Raw genomic sequence first — 16,760 nt, forward strand, 5'->3', positions numbered from 1 at the left:
CTACAGCACAAATAGGCTCACCTTCAGTACAGCAATAGCTATAAGCTAAGGATTCAGTACATTGACCCTGATTATAAAGCTTAACCATATACATGCCAGCAGTGAGGAGTTATAAGAACTCTTATGAAATGGACTCTGCTTATTAAGCTTAACAAGTAACATATCTGCATAGTAGAAATTGCAAACCCTCTCAAGCAGTGGACTCTGTTTATGAAGCTTAACATCTTGCATGCCAGCAGTGCGAAGTCCATAAGGGCTCATATACAGTGGACTTTGTTCATTAAGCTTAACTATTAACATGTCAGCATAGCAGATTCCATAAAGGCACTCAAGCAGGAGACTCTGTTTATAAAGCTTAACACCTTGCATGTCAGCAACACTGAGACTATAAAGGCTCATACGCAAAGGAATTTGCTCGTGAAGTTTAACAAATAGCATATCTGCATAGCAGAATACATAAAAGTTCTCAAGCAGTGGACTCTGACTATATGGCTTAACATTCTGCATGTTAATGGTGCGGAGTCTATAAGGACTCATATACAGTGGACGTTGTTCATTAAGCTTAACATTTAATAGATCTGCACAGCCTATAAGGGCCCATAAGTAGTGGACCCTGTCTACAAAGCTTCGCAAACTACTGGAAGTGAGGAAGATATAAGGTTCTATGAGAAGTGGACCCGCTCATTAGGCTTAACAATTAATTGTCTGGTACGGTGGATGCCATAAAGGCAAACAAGTAGTGGACTTTGATTATAAAGCTTAACATCCAATTGGCTTGTACTAAGGAGTTGGACAATAAATCGGTCCATAGTTCATCGGCCGGAGCTAAGTAATCTACTAATTCCCAGAGAGGGGTTATCATTATGACACGCTCTGGTGCCCGCAAGAAGGAAGGAAAAGAGGGTAATGTAAATACCCCGGCTAAACAAGGTGGAGAAAAGTTTGCGACAAGGTTTCAAGAAGTGGCTGCAAGACTGGAAAAATTTGCCTGGGAAGGGGCCACTACGTCTAAAAACAAGACACAAAGGAAAATAGTAGAGATGCTTACTTCAGCAGAAGAGTCGGAGGAAGAGACGCAAGATCAAGTTACACACTCTATGCCCCAGCGTCAAAAGAAAGCAAATAAAACCCCCCTACAACCAAATACAGTGTCAGAAATGGCAGCATCCCTACAAGTACCCGAAGAGCCTACACTCAAGGATGTCTTTAAGGCAGTGGCCCACTGCGGTACGGCTATGCTAACTATGAACACTCACATTGGGGGCTTAACAGAAGATATAAACCTGATTCGTCACGATATGAAGAAAACAAATGATCGAGTCCATGCAGTGGAAGACAGAATATGTGAAGTGGAAGAACAGATGACCCCTGTACATAAGGAATTGAAGAGGCTTAATCACAATGTGTCTCTTCTTATATCTAAGTCCGACGACCTGGAAAACAGGTTGCGCAGGAACAATATAAGAGTGGTGGGAATGCCAGAAAAAGTGGAGGGGCAAGACCCAGTGGGGTTCATGGAGAAGTGGCTAAAAGAGAAAATGGGACAAGATACTCTCACTCCACTCTTCGCTATAGAACGAGCGCACAGAGTTCCATCGAGGCCGCTCCCGCCAGGAGCACGGCCACGACCAATGTTAATTAAACTACTCCACTATAGAGATCGGGACCAGATCCTCAGAAAGGCGAGAGATCATCAAGACCTGACTATGGACGGTGCGTCCGTTGCCCTATATCCAGACTTCTCCATGGAGGTGCAAAAGAGAAGAGCAAGATTCATGGACATAAAACGCAGATTAAGGGGACTGGACATTCCATACTCAATGCTATACCCCGCAAAACTGAGGGTGGTGGCCCTTGGAAGCACACACTTCTTCGAGAAATCAGAAGATGCGATGGCCTGGCTAGACGAGAATGAAAGGAGGCTGCGAGAAGGCGCCAGAGAGGAGCCGTGAGATACATATACTAACCAATGCTGTTTATAAATGTTGGGTTAACTCACAAGTTTTAATTGTTAAAATAGACTGTATTTCAGCTGGAACAAATGTCATACCTCCTGCCCTTAGGTGTTGGAGTAATTGGCGGCAAATAGGGGCAGGAGCTCTGTAATCCAGAATAGTTGATTTTACTGTAAGAAAGAGAAGTAGTTTTATGTTAAATTGGAAGTTTCCTATATGCTCACATAAGGTACAGGAGTAATAGCATAGCTCCCGTCTCCCGTCTTGGGGAGAATGTCCTTTATGTGGTTGGTCAAGGGATATGTTTGTTGGGGAAGGGAAGTGGGAGGGGCGAGCCAGCTCTTCTGGGGAATTTTGCTAAGGGGACCTAAGAATACTATGATGTATAGGATTATGGGGTATGGCTAACAAATACAACATCTTATTTTGGAATACTAGGGGACTAGGGGATGCTAATAAAAGGCTGGCAGTATTTTCTACCATACAGCAATATAAACCGGTAATTTTATGTCTAAATGAGACTCACTTGACTAAGGAATCAGTACACGTCCTGCAAAAGGGGTGGGTAGCACACGGGTTTCATTCCACATTCTCAACACATGCTAGAGGGGTTAGTGTCTTGATACCGAAAACGATACCATTTGAACTTCACTCTTCTCTTATAGATGCGGATGGAAGATTCGTATGTCTGCAATGCTCAATATACAAAACCCCCCAGATTTTAGCGGCGGTCTATATCCCACCTCCATTTAATTGTGAAATTATGAGGAAAATAATGTTTTTCATTAATAATTTACCACAACTGCCAGTACTAATCGGTGGAGATTTTAATATGGTGTTGCGTCCCAGTATAGATAGGTTTCATGCGGTAAGACAGGGGGGGGGAGATGAACCGACAATGTTGGCCAAATTGTTAGAGGAAGTAGGATGGTATGACGTATGGAGAAGTAAAAACCCAGAAACAAGGCAATATACTTGTTACTCCAGCTCTCATGAGACATTATCCAGAATAGACATGGCAATAATTTCCCCACCCATGCATACGTATGTCAGCAAAGTGAAATACTTACCTCGTAGCATATCCGATCACTCTCCAGTCTTGGTGGAAGTTGCCATTCCCACATGTATAATAAGACCAGTGGGATACTGGAAACTAAATCCCTTCTGGCTGCAATTAGTGGATAAAGGTAACGAGTTTCAAATTGAAATTGAAGAATTTCTTAGACTAAACGCAGCAGAGGTCACTGTGGGTACTTTGTGGGACTCTCTCAAAATGTACATTAGAGGAATATATAAAGCAAGAATTAATTCACATAAATCTAGGTCCAGAGCACTAACTATACAAATGCAACAAAGAGTATTAGAAACAGAACAAGATTTTATTAATCTCCCTTCACCAGCCAAGGAAGCGAGTTGGAAGGAAGCCCAGAAAGTGTTAAAAGAACACACAGAACAGGTGGCAGAAAGTAAGAGATTATTTATGCAACAGAAATACTTTGTTCAGGGAGAAGCAGTGGGCCATCTACTGGCCAATATTATTAAAGCACAAGATGGGTTAACGCATGTTAAAGAAATTTACTCTCCAGAAAATATTTTGGTGAACTCCGATAAAGATATCTTGCGGGTCTTCTATGATTTTTATAAAAATTTCTATACCAGCAAGTCAGCAAATAGAGAAGAAGACATAATAAAATATTTAGAAGATATAGACCTGCCCGCACTTACTCAGGAGCAAAAAGATCAGTTAGATGCTCCATTGTTGTTGGAGGAACTTGAAGAGGCATTGAAGGCCTTTCCAAATGATAAAGCGCCTGGTATGGATGGCCTTCCAGGAGAGTTCTTTAAAAAACATGGAGAGGTGTTGCTACCCCGGTTGTTACAGGTTTTTGAGAGTTCAGACGAAACAGGTTCTCTTCCAACGTCTATGAGTGAAGCAATGATAATTTTACTTCCTAAGCCCGGCAAGGACCTTAAACAACCAGATTCCTACAGGCCAATATCACTTCTCACGGTGGATGTGAAGATCCTGGCCAAGGTGATGGCTAATCGCCTGTCGGGTATTGTCACTTCCCTAATTCATGTCGACCAATCAGGGTTTATGCCTGATAGATCCACCGCATTGAACATTCGGAGATTATATTTAAATCTTCAGTCAGAGGTGGCGGAAAGAGAAAAATGCTCCATTCTTTCACTCGACGCTGCCAAAGCCTTTGACAGCGTCGAGTGGAATTTTCTGTGGGCTACGTTGGCTAGAATGGGATTCGGACATAAATTTATAAGGTGGATTAAGCTACTATACTCGGGACCAAAGGCACGGATTAAGGTAAATGGATGTGTTTCAGACGAATTCGCATTGGAAAGAGGTACGAGACAGGGGTGTCCTCTCTCTCCTTATCTATTTGCTATAGCTATAGAACCCCTAGCTGCCATTATTAGGAAATCCACTGGAATTAGTGGCTTCCCAGGGAAAGGGGGAGAAGAAAGGGTATCGTTATATGCGGACGATATGTTGCTGTATATGGCAAACACGAATGATTCCTTCCCCAAGATGATGTCATCTATACAGGAGTTCGGTTTATATTCCGGATTCACAATAAATTGGGATAAATCGGTGCTAATGCCGCTGTCAAGTAACCACAACATTAATGTCCCAGTAGGAGTGCCACTGCAGATAGAGAATAAATTTAAGTATCTTGGGGTGGTAGTAAGCCCGGACCCAAAAGACTATCTTAAAGACAACTTGGAACCATTACTATCTAAATTTGCAGAGAAGATTAAAACATGGTGTAAGCTTCCATTGTCCCCAATAGGAAGAGGCAACCTCATTAAAATGGTGCTCATGCCTCAATTACTGTATATTATACATAATGCACCGATCTGGATCCCACAGAGATTTTTTCATAGAATCAGGGGGCTGTTCAGGAGATTAATCTGGAAGGGCAAACAAGCTAGAATTAGTCTAGATACTCTACAGAGGGGTAAAATGGATGGAGGCCTAGCAATACCGAACCCGTGGCTGTATTTTATAGCGGCACAACTACAACATTTCAAAGGATGGGGAATGGAGATAGAAGGGGAATTAGCGCATTCTACATGTCGCCTGATTAGTTTGTGGACGAAGCACACGGTACCACTGCATGCTCTGGAAAGCGGATTTGGCGGAGGGGAAATAGGCAGTAAACCGACAATGTCACTAATGTCCAAAGTGTGGACTAAAGCTAAAAATATAATAGGTATCCCTAAATATACTACGGACACCCCACTATGGCGAAACCCAGCTTTGCCGGAAATATTTAGATTGGAGGGTTTTTCCCCATGGGAAGCGAAAGGGGTTAAGACGCTGAAACATGTCTATTCAGAAGGAAACTTTAAAACATTTGAGGATATTCAAGCTGAATTCCAACTGCCACATGCGTGGTTCTATCAGTATTTGCAAATTAGACATGCTTTTGAGGTACAGTCCAGGACAGAACAAATAGAGGTGGGCTCAAGTGGGGCATTGAATAGAATATTGAGGTCAGGTTCTACTAAGGGCCTGATCTCGTATTCCTATACAGTGCTATTAAATGACTCTATTAAAGATATTCCATTAAAATGTCGAGAACACTGGAATAGAGAGGTGGGCCCAATTGAAGAGGAACAGTGGACTGAGGCTTTGGAATTGGTGCCAACCCTTTCGCCCAGTGAAGCGCGTAGGATGTCTCATTTATTTCTTTTACATCGAACATATAGGTCACCTCAACTACTATTTCGGATAGGAGTTAGGCCTAATTCAGAATGCCCGAGATGTGGAACTGAAGAAGCAGATATACTCCACATGATGTGGGGATGTAGGGAATTGGAGTCCTTTTGGAAATCTATATTAGAATTGACGAGGAAAGTCTTTTCTGTAACTATTGAAGAAAGTCCACTAGCATGTCTATTGGGAGTTTTGAAGATAGACAACCTGACAGAACCTAATAATATTGCAATACAAAGATCCCTATACCAAGCTAGAAAAGTCATAGCTGCTCATTGGATTAGGCCTAGGCCACCGGATAAGAAAGAGTTTATAGACCGATTAAATGCAGTAATACTATTGGAATACAGCACATATGTGAAGAGGAATGGGGTCTCTAAATTCGAAAAGATTTGGGGTAAGTGGCTAGATACACCGGGTTTACCATCAAGCTCCTTAATAAGGCTAAGAACAAGCTTAGAGTATCAATTATCACTGGTAAAATAAGTAGAGATAGGTTTAGGTCTTCTTTAACAGGTGAATTAATATATGAGACCGGATGGGTCTTGAAGAGCTGGCTCGCAGGGGTGGGTGGAGGGAGTTGGGAAGGGAGGAAGGGAGTATGTTACTAATAATAAGCATAAATGATTAAAAATACAGATTCTGTAAGAAATAGTGGATACAAATGTTAATATTTTGTAACGATTCAAAAAGCACAATTTGAGTTTGTATTATTGTACAAGGCCAGAGCCTATTGTAAAAATATGTACATACTCCCCTCCAAGTTGCACTTGTTGGGGGTGGTGTTTTTTTGTATTTACTAAAAAATGTTCAATAAAAATATCTGATTCAAAAAAAAAAAAAAAGGAGTTATCCCACAAATTAGGGGTTAATTGTTTAATCTATATGGATCTGGCAGCATTTGGACCAGGACCGTCACCAGCAATGGGCAAGTGCTGGGGCCCAGAGCTGCTGGGGGGCCCACATAAGGCTGTACAAAAGGAATCCATGGGGGAGAGGGGGGCTGCATCTAATGAACCCATAGGGCAGTGATGGCAAACCTTCTAGAGACCGAGTGCCCAAACTACAACAATGACCCACTTATTTATCGCAAAGTGCCAACACATAAATGTAATTTGAGATTTATACTCCCTTCTCTGTCACAGCTTTCATTGATACCAGCACCTGAGGACACCAATAAAGCAGAAAATAGAAGAAATTTGGATGATCGTTGTAGCTTCCCTCCAGGGTCCCATATACAGGAAGAATTGTCATGGCCGGAGCAGGAGCTACAATGATAATCCAGATCTGCCCCCCCCCCCCACTCCTCCAGTAGTCCCAGGTAGAGCTGTCACTTTAAAATACCTCTGTGCTCAGCAAGTCCTGGGCTGTCTGGGACTGCAGGAAGATACCTGGAGTCATCTCTGGTGATGGCCTGAGTGCCCACAGAAAGGGCTCTGAGTGCCACCTCTGGCACCCGTGCCATAGGTTAGCCACCACTGCCATAGGGTGTGAGGGGGGGGGGGGCTTATAAAATAACCCTGAGGGGGCTGTTTGGTATAATAACCCAGAGAACCGATTTGTCATGCTTTGTTCAGCGCTGCATAATCTGTAGGCACTATATGAAGTATTATTAATATTATTATAATTAGATAATATTGCTTCACAAGGGAATCGGATTATATAGATTTTATGAGGAGAGTGAGCAGGAACTGGTTGAAATTCGAGATAAAAGAAGCTGCTGCAGCTAATAGTAAGTCTTGCTCCATGTGCTTTATTCACATCAGTTCTGGTCGGTACTGCTCCCTGGTCGGTACCCCCCCTCATTCTTCAGTCATTGCCTATTTCATATCGCTAAGAGTCTGTGTCCGGTAATGTCTGGTATTCCAGGAATAAGCATAATTAATGTACAAAGATAAAATATAAGCTAATATGTGATTAGTTGTAATTTATAATTTTGCTCCCCTTAGCAGAAAAATGCAGCAGACATAGACTGTAATGAAAAATTAAAATGCTGCTGGCCCTTTAATCGGTCCGTCGATTTCCTCCACGCAGAGCAGACACAGAACAGAAGGAAACATCGCATGTCCTGCACCTGCCTGGGCAGGTCGTGTGATCATCACTATGTTTGGCTGTAGTCGGTTGGTTGCAGGGGATCCAGTAGGGCGAGATGGTGAGACGTCATGTCAGTGATACAATGTGCAGTGATGGCAGTTACACATTATTACTATAGTAACGGAGCAGCACAGTCTGTTACATCATCACTGGGAGCAGAGCATAAGAGGGAGGAGCTGTTACTAAGAACTGAGGGATCATGGAACTTGTAGTTTCCAGTGGCGGCCATCTTGGTCATAACTCTACCTACATTAGAAAGCCCATAACATATTGTGAATAATAAAATCAAGCTATTTAAGCTCCATTTTGTGACTAATGACATTGAGTTTTATTATATTCATTTATTTATAATATTATGGGTTTCCATATCAGACGTTTATATCCCCGGAATACCCCTTTACTCGAAGGTTCATTAGTGTCTGACTCTGTTTTGTAGATCTATATAGACGTTAACGTCAGGGTTGACTTGGTGGTGGGTAAGCGGACCTGCCATACAATATCTGTTCAAATTCATCCCGAAATTGTTAAGGTCAGGACTTCCTCCCACACCCTTCCAATCTGGATAAATCCATCGAAGAAGGTCCAGGAACACTGGGTTTTTACTGCCATAACAACAAGCTCAGGGGTGTCAGTATTGAAAGAATAAGACAATGGGGCACATTTACTTACTCGGTCCCTCGGAGTTGTCCGTCCGGAATGCACTGTGCCGAGACTCGCTTAGATCGTGCTCCCAATTTCCTGCATGTGTCGCTTCCCCGCTCAGGTCCGCTGGAGTTCACCATCTTCCTCCTGGTGCATGTAAGTGCTTGGCTTGCAACACAATTTTGAAGTTAAATTCTGCGGTTTGTCCGAATCCTCTTGCACATACGCTGGCGCAATTGCGCCAAAATCTGATTGCATGGGCCAAAATCCCCTTTTAAATCCCTGTCCCCGCGGAGCAAAATGGAAAGCGCCGGGATGTCCGACGAAAGTGCGGGTCCGCGGGGTCCTTAGTAAATGAGCCCCAATGTGTTTCATTACTGAGAAGGGGAGCATAAAATGGTGCAATATGTCTCGGTCTGAAGCTTTCTGATTTCCTTTAGCTGGTCCTGACAGCCGCAAAGTGTTATCCTTCCTCTTCCAGCCTGTAAATATGGCAGAACAGAGTCAGACCAGTAACATTTTGTTGGGATTCTCCAGACCCAGGCTCATCCATCAGACTGACAGAGACAACACTCTTCATCCAGCGCTTGGCAATGTGCGTGTTACTATAAGGCTGGCAGACAGATGGTCGCTCACAGACCCCCACACTATGAAGCTGGTGCAGTATTCATGATGGAGAAAAGGAGGAGGTTTGGAGCTCGGTGTTGGTGACTTTTTCACCATGCTACGGTACCAACCTGATAGCTTAAGGGTACAGTAAGTTCACTTCACATGACCAGGTTTGGTCTAGGTTTGTCCCTGCCTGACACAGTACACAACCGTATGAAAGGAGCCTTAGAATTCTGCCCTGATACTTTGTTGTTCATACTGAGAATGGTCAAGGACGGATGGATGTTGGGTCCAACTACTGGAACCTTCTTCTCAGTGTGATTTGGTCTCCATAATGAAATCTCTTTCAGAAGGGTGGGTTTTCCCAAGGCGTTATCTAAGGTGTCTAACTGCAGGAAATCCTGCCCTGTCCCAGAAAATGCAGCTCCTCCAGGTGTGTCTTTACCTATAATACAAATGGGCAGATGCTCCCGGCCCTGCACTAGTCCACATTGGATCGTCATTGTTATAGGACAGTGATGGTGAACCTTTCATAGACCAAGTGCCCACACTATAGCCAAAAACCCACTTATTGTAATAAGGGACGTATTGCTCCCTGCCCTGCTACAGCTTGTAGTGCTCTGGATCAGAGGAGCATTGAACTTTGGAAATTGAACGTTCAACTATTTCCCCTATAGAAAGTTAGCCCTTCATTTTACATCTAGGTCTAGGGTTTACTTGCATTAACTGTAGTGTTTTCTTATATATATTCTGTTAGTACTGTATCTGTATGGACCCTTAGAAACATTTCTGACTGTGTATCTCCAACTAAAAAGAAGCTAGTCATTTTCTTCTATAGAAAAAAATATTTTCCAGGAGAAGAACAGATTTGTTTAGCAGAAAACCAGACAGCTTGACCTTTAGAGTGACAGGTGCTGTCTGGAAAGTTGTTTACCACTTTAGAATCTTTTTGCCATCTTTTTGCCATAGAATATTATGGGGCTTCAATGTAAGGCTACGGGAGAATGCCTTATCATTGTTTGGCCTGATATAGAAGGTATGTAAGGAGAACAGTCCCCGTCCTTAGTCTTTTCGTCCGAGCTGTTCCCTATCTGCAAAACACTAAGGCCTCATTCACACTGTCACATGGGGGACATATGTCCCCCATTGACGGCAATGGGCACACGGCGCCCTACGGGAGCGGTACGGTGCAGCACATGTCCTATTTTTTTCACGGCATACGGCACCGTGCGCCATGTATCCCTATGGAGTGGGGCGGGGGTGAGCAGCGCTCTCCCCCTCCCCCTCCTCCTCGTGCTACCGTGCTAACGGTAATGTGAATGCAGCCTTGATTGACAATCTACCTAAAAAAAACTGAAGCTGAAGATCAAAGACCCTGGGCTCCTATCATGCGACCAGGGTACCAGTCTTCTCAGTAAGAGAGGGAAAGCTAGCACAGGCCTTTCCTCAGCATTAACCCTTCATCTGCTAGGGAGGAGATTGGAGAGGTCAGTCCTATGATTTGCTTGTATTGTTATGTACCTGAATTTCTTCAGTAAGGAAGGTAACTGTTCACTGTAGACCTCAAGTCTCTGGACTTATTTCCCATTGAGGTGCACCACATCTTATCATCCCTTCTGGAGAGCAGTAACATGTGGTGACATCTCGGCGGTGCCTGGCGCACTCAGCAGGGCTTTGGGGCCACCCCTAACATGGGCACTACACTTATTAGTGTCCTGAGGACACCAATACCAAGAAGGAGGAAAAATTCATGTTGTCATTGTAGCTTCCCTCCAGGGTCCCCTTGACCAGGAAGATTCGTTGGGCAGAAGCTCCAAGGATAATCCAGCACCGTCCTCACATCCTTGCTCCTCCTGCTGTCCCAGGAAGTGTTGCTTTGAAACAGTACTGAACACCACATATCCAGTGCTACCCAGGACTGCAGGAAGATGCCTGAGTCACGCAACCTCTCCGGCAAACTCCATACTGGGGTTACGGCCTGGGCACCCACAGAGATAGCTCTGAGTGCCACCTGTGCCATAGGTCTGCCATCACTGTTATAAGAGCCCATCGTCCAGTTACGGAGACGTCCTACCTTAGCAGGTTTATACTTGTGTATCTTACTACCGATGATGATGACATCTGCGCTGACTTTATGTAAATTATTTACCAGATCACTAAAGTCATAAGCAGCGAGAGCGTAACCTTACGTTACTCCTACCAGTAACCGACTGAATTTACGGCTGTGATCATTCCTTCTCTGCACTTTATCGAAACAGGTTGGCGGCATATTTATCTTACATTTACTTTGGCCGCATATTAGCCTTGAACGGTTTACAATACTTCCAGGAACCTGATTTGCAGCCGGCATAGTTAACCCAAAGCCATCCATCCCCGTGTCAATGACCTATCTGCTCCAATCTTCTCGCCTCTTCACTCCCACTTGCTGTTCTGTTTAATTTTAAAGAAGCCGTAACCCAAGTAATCGGCAAAACATCATCCGTCCCTGTCCGAGGGACACGGCGAGAAGCGCACTCAGAGGCTGAGTCAGTATTATGCGAGATCTGGAGGAGTCCTTAAGTGTTTAACAAACAGACAGCGTTGCTAAGGAGAGAGCAATAAATGTTATATCAAGGAAGAAATACCTGCAGCTCAGTGTCACCGGCCGGAATGGCTTTACATAGAGATCCGAGATAAGAGCGGCCTGCTCCACACGCAACACCCAGCAATGTGAATGGGATTCTTCTAGTGACCTAGCTTCAACTTTATTCTAAACCGCACAACGTAGGTGGGCTGACACCATATTATCACATAGGTTCAACCCTTTAAGTCTAGCCTTTGGGATGCAAATTTCTTCTTAGAGCCATAACATTAGGGTCGGCTCCACTTTTCAGTAGGCCCCTGGGCCCATGTGGCGGCATCAAAATTTCAGAAACTAAAACAGTCCATTTATTGCTCATTTATATTAAGCCCCCCTCACTCCTTATGAATTCCTTATGAACAGTCTTAGGTGGGCCCCCCAGCAGCCCTGGGCCCTGGCACTTGCCTGGCTATGCCTAGTGCTGGCGCCAGCCCTGCATAGCATGGATCTTAAAGATGTCACTCAAAGGCAAAGGATGGAGAAAATTTACCTCGGGCATTCTGCTATTAGACACTGCCCAGTGGACTCTTGGTTCTGAATTACGTGATAAATAGTAACTTCTGTATTTTAGTCCTACTAATCCACTTTTTACTCCCTTGCTGATTTCCATCTTTCCACCCTTTGGAGCTTACTGAGGTGTTAGATTATATAGAAGCTCTATAGAGAGTTACAGCAGCTAGGTCTCTACACACCAGCTCTGAGAGGACAGAAAACTGGTAAGGTACAGCAAAAATAGCTGCTAGAAATCATAGACTACAGCCTGTGTGTGCAGCCTGTGGACGTTGAACCGTATGACAGCCCGATCCCACTGCACACCCTGTACAGAAGGGGAGTCCTTGCATTATACCAAAATATGATGCAAGGACTTCCTCTTTTTTTTTCCGGCCAGACTCAATTGCCAGGACTCTTTTAACCGTTACATTGCTGGCAGAGAGACATGGACCACAGGTTTCTGCGGCATGCTACCCTGACACACTTGGCCTGTGAGAGAACACCAGGCCCAAGCAGACCTCCACACTTAGTAGTCTACCCTATCTTGCTGCTGAAGCAGCCATCTATTTCCTCCAGCCTGAAGCCACCTTGCCAGGCTGAAAGCACCCCTGAGGACCAAGATCCAACCAGCCATCTCTACTCAGCTGAAGTTGCTGCTGTTGTGGCTGTTGCCAAGTTCTAATAAAGAATTGTAAGTTGAATGTTTTACCAACTTTGCCTCTGAGTGATCCCTGTGCCAGGCTGTTACCACCACGGGCGTCCCATACTCCATCACCAGGGAACCCATAACTACCTCAGGGTTTGCCCCAGGAGAAACTTACACTTTCAGCCTCTCCCTCCATCTCTCAGGCTGTGACAAGGCCTTCATCCCCTAGCACCAAGCACCGAGACCACCAGCAGGCGCTAGACCGCGCTCAGCCAGCCACTCGGGTACCCATGTCTCCGGCTTCACCAACGCTAGGCCCCGGTGGGGTGTGTTGCACTTGCATCATATTTTGGTATAATGCAGGGATTTCTTAACCCTTTAACGCTCTGCGCCGTAGCTCTACGGCGCAGAGGTATGAGGAGTGTATGAAGAGGGCTCACGGGCTGAGTCCTCTTCATACAAAGGTGGGGTTTTTTGCATTTTGCAGAAAACCCCCCCGCTAATAACCGCGGTCGGTGCTTGCGCGGGCGCCGCCATCTTTTTTATGATCGCCGCGCCCCCGAACTACATCAGGGGGCGGCAATTGGTTGCCATGGTAGCCTCGGGTCTTCTTTTGACACGAGGCTACATGGCTTCTGGAGATTCGTTACAATGAGCCAGTGGCTCATTGTAATGAATGTGCTGCAAAAATGCCATATATTGCAATACAGAAGTATTGCAGTATATGGTAGGAGCGATCTGACTATCTGGGGTTAACGTACCCTAGATGGTCTAAGAAATAGTGGGGAAAAAAAAGAAAAAAAAAAGTTTAAAAAATAAAAAAAATTTATAAAATATTAAAAATTCAAATCACCCCCCTTTCCCTAGAACTGATATAAAACATAATAAACAGTAAAAATCACAAACATATTGGGTATCGCCGCGTCCCAAAATGCCTGATCTATCAAAATATAAAAACGGTTACGGGCGGCGGTGACCTCCGAGGCAGGAAATGGCGCCCAAATGTCCGAAATGCGACTTTTACACCTTTTTACATCACATAAAAAATGATCAAAATGTCGCACAGACCTCAAAATGGTAGCAATGAAAACGTCGCCTCATTTCGCAAAAAATGACCCCTCACACATCTCCGTGCGCCAAAGTATGAAAAAGTTATTAGCGTCAGAAGATGGCAAAAATTTTTTTTTCTTTTTTGTACACATTCGTTTAATTTTTGAAAATGTATTAAAACACAATAAAACCTATATAAATTTGGTATCCCCGCGATCGCACCGAACCAAAGAATAAAGCTGAGGTGTTATTTTGAGTGCACAGTCAAAGTCGAAAAAACGGCCCACAAGAACGTGACAGGGTTTTTTTCAATTTTTTCCACATTTGGAATTTTTTTTCAGCTTCGCAGTACTCGGCATGTTAAAATAAATAACATTACGGGAAAGTAAAATTTGTAACGCACAAAATAAGCCCTCACACAGGTCTGTACACGGAAAAATGAAAAAGTTATGGATTTTTGAAGTTGGAGAGCGAGAAATGAGCGGAAAAACCCTGCGTCCTTAAGGGGTTAATCTGCAGGTGTAAGACGGCTGAGTACCGTGTTGCCTGACCCTTGTTACTACTTTTACTTTAACTGTATTTCTCTCGTGACTCTACTTGTCCAGGATGGTTATTGTTGGAGGTATAAGTTGGGAAGGGTTAAGGTCGTTGCTTCTGTGCAGAATTTTTCACGAATGGCGAATGATTGTATAATGATGTACGCTGTTATCTCTGATTTACCTCAACTAATGCTCCTTGACTGAATCTGTTCTGTTTCATTCATGTGCCATTAAGCGATTATAAAACAAAAATTTAAAATTATTCCAGGGATCTAATAAAAGGTAAAAGAATAGTAAAATGTTGGGTTGTTTCCCCCCCCTGCAGACAAGGCTGAGCCTAGGGGAGCCCATTAATCTCTTCCTTATATGACCATGACCAGTACTATACATTGTAGTTGGTGTTTATGTTGTCTTTTGCATCATGGCCCACTAGCTTCATGTTACCAGAGTGTAGAGAACTTGTTCTAGGACAGTGGTGGCGAACCTATGGCACGGGTGCCAGAGGTGGCACTCGGAGCCCTCTCTTTGGGCACCCAGGCCATTGCCCAGCACAATGGTCAGCATTCAGGACTCCAGACCTGAATCAAGGAGGTGTGGACAGAGCTTGATTATCATTGTAGCCTCTTGTCCGGACCCATGATTCATCCTGTTAAGAGGACTTTAGAGGGAATCTACAATAACAATCCAAATTTCTCCTTCTTTCTCTTGTATTGGTGTCATCAGGCGCCAATACGATTGAAACTTGTGAATTACTTTAAATTGGCATTTGGCACTTTGTGAAAATATCTGGCTTTTGCTTGTAGTTTTGGCACTCAGTGCCTAGAAGGTTCGCCATCACTGTTCTAGGTTAATGATGTTGATTCCTGTGCAGGCTTCCATCTTCAAATCTCCTCCAAAGATGAATAATGGATGTGTATGTAGTACAAGATTTAGAAAATAAACATCATCTTGAGGAATGAATAAGTATAAAAGATCTGGAATACCAGGGATCGGAGCCAGCATGTGGTTTGTGGCTTCCAGGAAAATACAACTAAGCAATGACTAAGCAATTATATCCAATAACCTGGGCAGAGCCATCGAGTTACTGATCTTAGGGGCAAACAGGTGAGATCCATCATTTTATAATATGAAAATCTTTGTCATTCCGTACAATAGAAAGTATACATTTCCCATATAGGTTCCAAAATTATCACTTTAAAACTCTTTGCACAAAGATAAGTCAAGATGTTGTATGTTAAAAGGAACCTGTCATGCAAACAAACCCACCCAAAATTAAGACTTCATTAAAAAAAAGTATTGTCCTCATGGCTGCAATGTTACAAAGATCAGTGCTATGATATTCTGCTGTATGGAACATTGAGCGTGAGCTCTGTTCTACCCCATGTATGTATCTGATTACATGAAATCACAGGATGCCTCCATGGAGGACGGGGAGGAGTAGAAGTCCATGGTGGCTGCTGTTATGTCATGTGATCAGATATATGCATGGTGTACAGTTTGCCAATGTTAGGAGGCTAGATGACCTGTGATGATGTCATCCTGGTCACATGACCTGCTGATAAAAAACATGGGGCATGGGGAGGTGTAGATGGGATGAGCAGGACAAGCCATCTCTGATGCCAGGGAATATAACATAAAGGTGATTCATGTGGATGTAAGGGAAGCATTTTTTAGCTAAAAGGAAGATGTTAGTTAGTTAATAGGACTAATAGGACTATTGTAACCTGCCACTAGCTCCAGGAATAATCCGTGGAATAGGATTTGTCAATTAGATGACACCTGGGGATAAGCTGCAATACCAGACATGGACAATGGTGGCGTTTTTCTAGAATGTGGACCTTTTTTTCCTAATCAAGAACCCTCTATATATACATATAGAGAAACTCAAGCAGTCACATAAAATCCCCATCTAATTTTTATTTTAGAAGAAAATCCAGCTCCCCCCATTATCCTGCTATTAGAAATACCAATGAATGCTTTTCCATAGGTAGGTATCTGGCGAAAACTAGATTGCTGATTCCCAGTATTGAACAGGAGAGCCACATGTCCGGGACTAAGTCACAGGCGAGGCTGCACTTTATTCAGGCGCAGCAGCCGCTTGTCATATGCAACGTGCAAACTCCACTGCAGGATCAGACAATGCGGGAGATTGGCATGAAGGCATGAAGATCCTCCCTTCTCTGCCATTTTGGAGAGTTTCTCGCCCATCATGGCATTTTGGAAGGGGGCGTGAGTGCCCTGCCCACTGTATTTACTATGGTCTTTTCCGGAAAACCGGGCTCAGACTATAGCAGAAATCTCTGCCGGATCAGACCTGGTCTAAATGGCCGGAGCCTCTCAATAGATCCGGGATGCCAGAGGGGATATTTTAAGA

This window comes from Engystomops pustulosus, chromosome 5, assembly GCF_040894005.1.
Source record: "Engystomops pustulosus chromosome 5, aEngPut4.maternal, whole genome shotgun sequence".
Lineage (NCBI taxonomy): Eukaryota > Metazoa > Chordata > Amphibia > Anura > Leptodactylidae > Engystomops > Engystomops pustulosus.